Source organism: Hibiscus syriacus, unplaced genomic scaffold (assembly GCF_006381635.1).
Source record: "Hibiscus syriacus cultivar Baekdansim isolate YM2019G1 unplaced genomic scaffold, ASM638163v2 tig00116951_pilon, whole genome shotgun sequence".
NCBI lineage: Eukaryota > Viridiplantae > Streptophyta > Magnoliopsida > Malvales > Malvaceae > Hibiscus > Hibiscus syriacus.
In genome coordinates, this window is record NW_024063482.1 from 6203494 (window position 1) to 6212577 (window position 9084).

General features: G+C 32.6%; 2 pseudogenes; one reads left to right on the top strand and one right to left on the bottom strand.

The window, feature by feature from the left end:
- The first annotated feature begins 4272 nt into the window (after positions 1-4272).
- LOC120188551 lies at positions 4273-6552 on the top strand (annotated as a pseudogene).
- A 488-nt stretch (positions 6553-7040) lies between these two features.
- Positions 7041-8576, bottom strand: LOC120188722 (annotated as a pseudogene).
- Positions 8577-9084: the final 508 nt, after the last annotated feature.

Below are 9084 nucleotides of genomic sequence, written 5' to 3' on the forward strand. Positions count from 1 at the left end.
TTAAAGTTGATACAAGATTCAGGATGATCGTTGACTCAGTCGAGTTTTTGGACTATTTGAACCCAACCCAAAAATTAAACTCTTCACCTGCATTTGGTTTGATCAGATTTATGAGTGTCCATCCTACCCAAAACCTGACTCGATTTTTGAGATAAAACTCGTACTCAACTCAATCCATCTCAATATATATAATTTTATTTTATTAGGTAATAAAGATATAATTAAAAAATAATATAAAGAGATGTATTATTACAATTATCACTAAATATATAAGAGTTAATTATAATATTATCTCATATCAGATCAAATCAGATTTTTTACCTTAAACTTAAATCCGACCCGATTTCATCCCTTCAAAAAGCCCGACCCAAATTGATTTTTTCCTTTAGAAACTGACCCATCAGGTTGAGTCAAAATATGTCGGATTAAGGTCAAATACCCACCCATACACATGATATTGATTAATAATTTATTAGGTACTTAGATGAAAAATGCAATATACTTGAAAGTACCTACGATGATAAAAAAATATTTATACTCTACATAGAAAAGTTATATATATTTTTTAGTATGAGATGATTACAAAGTAATATGTTCAAATACTGTCAACCATTTGACAATATACACTCAAACACATTGCAGACAACGAAATATATTTAGGCACCTATATGAAAAATATAATATATTTAGGTACTTATTTTCAAATAAAACAAATGAAATAGATACCCTTAAAATTAAAGCTGACTCTTCACATTTTAATTTAAGTTCTTAATAATACTTATGTAAAATTAGATAATTTGATATCTCTAGACATTTAATCTCAGTTCTAATCTTAGAAATTATCACAAAACTAATTTTAGTAATTATGTTTTAATAAGTATTATTATTAAATAAATTGTAAAGAATGGGTCCCAAAAGATATTGTTCGCTTCACCCATTTGTAGGGTTGAATTTAGTTTGTATGTATATGAATTAGGCAGCCTGACGTAATTCATTTATGAGACAACTCATTCATTCGCTCTTTGTGTTTAATTGCCTGTTGGGTATTTGTTGAATAAATGGACTGTCATAACTACTTTTATTTTTTAAATATCTCTAAATATATTTTGTCAAATTGTTCAATTAGTCCCTTATAGTGTCCGTAAATTGTGAATTTAATCCTTGTAATCTGTTTTTATATTTTTAGTCCATGTATTACAGTCAAATTCATATACTTTAATTTGGTATTTTAGCCATTATACGAGGTGTAAGTTGTGGATCTAGTCTATGCGATTTGATTTAACATTTTTAATACATGCATTATGCGGAAGTTGTAAATGTGGATCCAGACATGCATTCTAATTTAGTCTTTTAGTTGCTGTACTTTACGAAATTTGAAATTTGATCATGAAACTCTTTAAATATGTTAAATTAATTATGCTATTAGTCTATGTACTATGTATAAGTTGTAGATTAAGTTACCGTTCTCTAATTCGATCATTTTAATTTCATGCGATTAAGTCGTTTGTCTCTAGAGATGTGCACGAGACCTAAACTTGACGAATTTCTATTTGAATCCTATAAGGTCAAGTTTTTTTTTAATTCAAATTAAAGTTAGGTCAATTTTTTAAAGGATAAGGTTGAGTGGAGTTCAAGTTTAGGGTAAAAAAATATCTTACGAGACCCTAAATAATAATATAGTTATTGCCTAATATTTATAAATAATTACAATAATACTCCTCTTTATATATTTTTCAATTAGGTCTCTATTTTAGCTATTAAACATGAGATTTTTTTTATATTTTGTTGAGTCAGATGCAGATTTTTACTTCAAAATTGAGTCGAGTTTTAGATTAGACGAAGTTTTCCCAAACCTAGGTCGGGTAACAAGTGAAAGGATAATGCTCAGGCCAAATTCAAGTTAATTGAAATCCCGACCCACTCCATCCTACTTATCCCTATAAAATTTGAGTTGGGACTAAAATTCTAAAATTGAAATTATAAAAATTAAAATTGATCAAATTCAAGTATAATACATAGACGATTTACAAATTACGTATAGTATAGGGATATGTGACAAAAATTGATTATATATATATATATATATAGATATATATATATATGGTTAGGACCGTTGAATGAGAAAATCAAAGGCTGATATTAATTTTTTATTTTTTCAGTGATATCTTCTCATTTCCTACTGTTATCATCAATCTTTCATTTTTCTTATCTAACGGTCTTAAAAAAATAAAACTTTTATTTCCCAATAGATGTAATTGGATCATACCTTTATATATATAATACCGCTTGATGAAAAAGGGGAACTCCTATGGTTTTGAACTTTGATGTTTGGAAACGGTCAATGGATCATATCAATGTGGACTCATACTTTTGAATGGATCATATTCACATGTGTAAGTACACATACATACGTACATAGTTGAATGGGTAGCACAAGGTTGACTTTCTTTAAATATCAAGAAGGGTTGACAATTGTACCAAAATCAACTCTTGGTGTAGGAGGCATGGAACAAAGTAATAGTTGAATTCAGCTTAAACTAAACCTAAGCTACAATGATATGATATGATTAATGTAGGGTTAATATTACTCGGGTCGTGACCTAAAAAATAATTAGATATTTAAGGTAGATTTTGAATAAATCGAATCACAGCTAAAGCGATTAATGTCTTCATTAAAATAAATGTTTATTGACCAATAAAACAGAGTTTCACAAATTTTAATATTATTATTTTATTTATATCGTGATAACTAACACGATGATAAGTGTTTTTAAATCTTGTTTAACAATTTCAAACTAAATAAAGAATATTTATCATCATTTTACCGGTATTTGTGAATTTTTTTTTTTCATTTACCTAACTCAAATAAATCTTTCATAAAAATTCTTTAGTTGTGTAATGATTTACACTAATTTATTCATTAGCATACATGACATCAAATAGTCATCTTACATAAAATTATCCGTTAAACGTTAATGACCAATAGTTTGATTAGTATCATTTAATAATTAAGTTGTCCAATTGATAAAATCGAAAGATTGATTATTATATTAAATCCCTTCATATTTAAGTGATAATGGGTGTAGTTTATCCAGAAATAAATAAGGGCTCGATTGAGAAAATATCAACATTGAGTACTTTTACTATTTGCCAATGCAAAAAACATCGTATGCGTTTCAGTCTATATAAGGTTGTTTTCATACTTTCTCTTTTCCCCTCATATTAATAAAATAAAATAATATATATTCGAACAACTGTGTCTGTACATGCGTTGTCAATAATAAAAAATTATGAATAAATATTTTATGATGATTTCATATTATTAAAAAATACATACATATCTGTCTCTTATCATTGCTGCTTCAACAAACTGTGAAATTCCAACGCCAAACAGTTTATTATTACATCATCGTTGCCACTGTCTGCTTCTATAAAATCTCATATCTTATCATTGGTGTTTGCCCCCAACAACTCACTTTTCTTTTGAAGTCACCTCAAAGAGAGACACAGCAACTGAGCAAAGGTTCCACGGTTTTCCCTTAATTCCTTCTCTGCAACATACACACACATGTATGCAATATATCTTTGCTCTTTTGGGTTTATTTTCATATGAATAAACATTCATGTGTTTTTGAATATCTTTGGATGTTCGAGTTGTTCAAGGAAAATGAAGAGTTTTTCAATGGTCTCTCGGGATGTAATTATACGATAATTTGAAAATTTTAAGCGACCGTCCTCATCTGCCCTTCGATCCATCCTGCTATATAATAGAAAAAATGGGGTTATAATTGAATTATGATTGATGTATGGTTTCAGGTATAATTTCAAGTTTCCAGAAGAATTGAGGAAGAAGCTAATGGAGACTGCTAATTACAACTATCTTCGAAAAAACCAGCAGCAACAGCCGGGTTGCGGCCTGATGCGGTACCCGTCAGCGCCGACCTCATTGCTCCAGAACCATGTCAATGGTGGTACTACTGGTGTTATCGGGAGAGATATCAGTTTCGATGAATACGAGGATTTCAATCTTCTTCGAGTCATGAATGGAAGCGTTGTTCATGTTGTCCGGTAATAATGGTCATCTGTGAAGCAAGAATATGATGTTAAAAGTTTGCCAATGCGGGTGTTGGTAATGTTAGTGTCGTTGAGGGTTCAATTGGTGTTGGTGGCGATTGTGGGATTCGAGAATTCAATGGGAGCACCCGAAATGAGCAATGGAAATGGCTCGAATCTTGTTCGGCAAAGTAGCTCGCCGGCTAGGTTTTCTCCAACCAAGGCAAGAGTAATGGTACTTTCCCCCTTTCTTTCTCTTGCTCTTAGTAAACTCTCTTAGGGTTAAGTTGAGTGGAGTTTTGGAAAATCATATTAGATTTGAACTTAGAGTAAAAAAATTTCGACTCGATCTATTTTTTTAATTGAGTCTCTATTTAATCTTTCCTAAACACATATCAGGTCGAGTGATAGATACTGAGAATAATATTCGTGTAGATAAAAAATTTGACCCGACTCTACTCATATCCATCCTACTTGTCACCTCTAATTTTTTATTTAATTTTTTAGTAAATTCTTTTAAAATTAAATAAATTATCTCTCGTTATGTAATCCTAATTCAGCTCATAGATACAAATTTCATGTATTATAATTAAACTAAGCTATGCACTTCTTAATGCTGACAGGGTTTGATGGAACCAAGAGTACTAAGACGGCTTGCAATGGTATCAACGGTGAGCCTGCATCCACTATTAGATTATACAACAAATATAAGCTTCTCCTCTTCATACTCAAAGCCAATGCCTCAAACAGCTCAAGTTGAGAACCAAAGCTTGGGCAATAGAAATGGTAGCAATGGCCACTTTGTCCCAACTTGACGACTGATTCAAGGAACAATGCTTCACTCAGTGGCTTGAAGAGGGCCAGAGAAAGTGGTGGTGGTGACTTGTTCGGTGGTTTAAGCGAATTACAAACTAAGGTACATGGCTAACATTAGTTGTTTTTCGATTAGCCGTTCAGTTTTTCATTGTTTCTATCGATGAATGTACTCATGTGTGGATTTAAAACTAGAATCGGGATTGCGGAGACGATTTTACCGGCTTAACACACCATTTGAGTTTGGCTAAGAGGTGCGATGAGATGGGTGTCGTAGAGAAGTTTGGCAGTTTCAAGGATCGGTCCCTTGTAAGATTCGAGCCAAAAGAGGCTGCGCTACTCACCCGCGCAGCATTGCCGAGAGGAGATATATATATTTCGATATCATTGTTTTATTCAGACTTCATTGAAAAGTAAATGTTCAAATTATATCTTTTGTTTATTTTAGCATATAAAGTTTTTTATCAGAGTATGTGTTTAACATTCCAAAATTACCGTTTAAAGTGACTGGTCGTAAAAAATTGTTATCCAATTAATGTTTGAGATATTTTAGAATTTCTTTTGATTTAACTAAAAAAACTAAAATCATTATTTTTTAAACTCCTAAAATCCCTAATTTTTTAACATCAAATCTCTAAATCTCATATGTTGTCTTCGAATCAACCAAACTGCTCACCTTTTTTGTTCGTTGGACTTCTACTTCGTTCCTTGTTGTCGTTTGAAATTGCACGCCGTTGCACATTTTCACCAAACCCCGTCACACAAAATTATTTTTTAACTCAGTCATTGAATGTTTATCGTCGATGAGGCTACACCGTCACTCAAATCAAGATTTAGCTGCCCGAACTTCTAATGTGCTCTCTCTCCTTATCTCCAATCTTCAAGGGATTTGGAGATTAGGGATTTTGGACTCGAGAAATTAGAAAATTAAGATTTTTTTTAAATTTAATATTAAAATATATTTTTAAAAATTAATATTAATCAAAAATTAATGTCGCGTGTCAAATAATCCTTAGTTGACAGTTTTTTTTTAATGACTGAGTTGTCTTTAAATGATAACATAATAAGCTTTAAATACCTTAAATAAGAGTCAAGAAACACGTACTTTAAAAAATAAACAATAAGTACAATTGAAACACATTAAACCTTTTATTTATCTTCCATGGTGTTCCGGATTGGGTCTTTAATTGTGTTTATATTGCAAATCTATAGGTGAGAAGAACGGGATCAGCGAAAGAATGAGGAAACTGCAAGGCCTATTCCCCAACATCGACAGGGTAGTGTATCCAACTCTCTCTCTCTAATTGACTAAAGTTTCTCCACTTTTGTGTATCGTGTTCGGCAGCAAACAAACACGGCGGATATGTTAGATATGGCAGTGGAGTACATTAAAGATCTTCAGAGGCAGGTCAAGGTGTGTACCTGTTGTAATGAAAGTTGAAGGTACAGTTCTTGTCATGATGTTTTGTTTTATTATTGCAGACATTGAGGGATACCAAAGCAAGTGCTGCTATTGAAGCAAAACCCCATAATACAGATAGCAATGCAGAGGAAGCAAAATCACAGAATACAGATAGTAATTGGAATGCATGTATGAGAGGAATAGCAGATTTCTAGATTGGAATAGAATGGAGCAAGAATGGGAATATTAAGCGAGTTGTAATTGTGTGTGCAAGTACGAAATTTAAAAAAGGTCAATTTTACGCCCACAAACCATCATTCATATTTAAATTGATTTCTCAATTTAATTACCAATATAAGAATTGGTATTTAATACATAAGTCGAACATTTTCATAAATTATATTTAAATATTGTCATATATCAGACATATCTGCACGCATCATAGGATATCTTTAACATTTTGAAGATAGATAATTTGACCCTTCTCGATATTCGATCTTAATACCACATCATCCATTCAATAAATTATCTTTGAAATAATTACAAGTGTTCAAAATTTTATTTTTGTTTTAAATATGCTATATGCTCCGCAGAAGAATCCTATTATGCAATGCTGATGGTATGATAACTCAATCGGCAGAACAATTTAGAATCTGGATGATCGTTTAATGTAATAATATTATACCATTGACATTTGATATGCCATAGTATCATATATTTCTCGCAAATAATATTTAAACCCTTGCATAAGGATCATCTATGTTTTTTTACGAAACAGGAATCAGTTTTTCATGATTCCCCTTGGTTTCCTTTCAGATTAATTACTGCAAGCTCTTGTTCGACAAACTCACCTGCACACAGGTGGATATGCTGAGGGGTGATTCCGCAAAGTGTCCGAGCGGCTTTAGCACGGCATCTGAAGCTATGTGTGCAAACAACTGCACGGAAATACCGAAAAAATATGAATCTTAACTGTTGAATTTTGAAATGCTGGCTTCATAAGGTATGCTATGGTTCAGTTCACTTACCGTTGATGATACTCTCCATAGGCTACGATTTTGCTCCGATGCCACGTTTATAGCATCAATAGTCAACTTCGTGACAACAACTTCATGCATGCCGGCAGTGCCTCACCAGCAGTCAACCATTCTATCTGTACATGACAGAACGGTGATGAATATATATATATATATATACACGTTATGCATCGTGCTTAATAAACCAAAGAAGTTAGCCAGATCATTATCAACGGATTTTTAAAGTTGCAGACGGAAAAGGAAACGAAAAGAACAACCGAGAAAGTTCAGAAACTTAACAATACCATCATCATTAAGCAATACAAATTAGTGCTCATGTTCTAACCTGCTTCCCAGTTTGAATTAGAAGACATCCAATCGGAACCTTCACCGCAATCTTTTGCCCATTCCTTAACCAGATATTTAGACCAGGGAATCTGCTTCTTCCATGAATAGTTAGAAAGTTAAGGTCATAGTGGTAGCCTGCAAAAACAGTGCCCTCTTGCCCATTACGTCTGAGGTCACTTCCTGTTGGAGCTAGAAGATGCGACCCCTGGATTTGGAAGGATAAAGGATTTATTGTCACGTGCAAGGATAGATAAATGATATACTTCAAAATGGAAAATGAAAAACAATACTAACTGTACCATGATTCTATTGTGAACAAAGAGTATAAAGCACGGCATGCCATGATTCAGAAACAAAGATAACAAGAATGAACCACAGTAGTTGAAGGCAAACATCAATGTAGTACAAAAAGGATTGAACCGGAAAACTGATTAGAATTACAAACCTGCTTCATAAGGGAAGTAAATGCATCTGTTGGCAATCCAAATCCAATTCCTGCCATCTCAGCAACAGCCTAAGCAAGAATAGAGACATCAAAAACCAACTTTAGTCTTTAGATAGGATGGATCATATAAAGAAAGAAAAATCAATAATCAACTAGCTCAATTGCCGATATCATTTTGTAACCCCATGAGTCCATGGTCTCTTTCCATTCAGGGAAACCTTCAGGTATAACAGGTTCAGAATTAAGTTCCTGGAAGGGAGGAACGAATAAGATACTGAAATAGTTGATATTTATATTTGAACATTTTTGTGGGAGAAGAGCAGACAAATAAAAACCTGAAAGCGGGTCTTTAAAGGGCGAGGACCCACTCTCCACATGTATCGCCATTTGGGATCAGGGCCCTTGGGGGTTAATGGTTGGTTTTCTTTGGGCATTGCCCTCAGCTTCTCTTGCATGTCTTCATCAACCAAGCTTGGCACCTCCACCCCTCAGGTGTTACTCCTACCTGTAATCTCCATTTTCATTAAAAATTAGACTAGTTGTTAAGTTGTTAACTACAATATAAACAAACATTCAGAGCAAAACTAAGAAGATTTAACTTTATTGAACCCTTTAATATTATGGATATTTTAGCACCTTTTCTTTCTTTTGAAAAAAGCAAGAGAACCTAATTAGGACAATTTGTATAATTTAGCTATGTCATATGAAAGCACCCAGTAAGGCGTGAGAAAGAAGTTTTAAAATTTATAAATTTCTTCATACCATGCTTGCAACTTGAGTCCGAAAATTGGAGATTTGTATTTCAATTGCCATATGAATTGTGAGAGGAAATGCACAAATTAGTCAAGATTCAATGATTATATGAATTTCAAATTCACAACTTGTAGCTATTTCAAGTTATTCAAACATATACGCTACAACAAATCCAATGTGTTAAAACTAAATTTACATGTATTTCATCACATTTGTACCATTTTTAAAATCCAAGTTCTAACATAACCTGATTT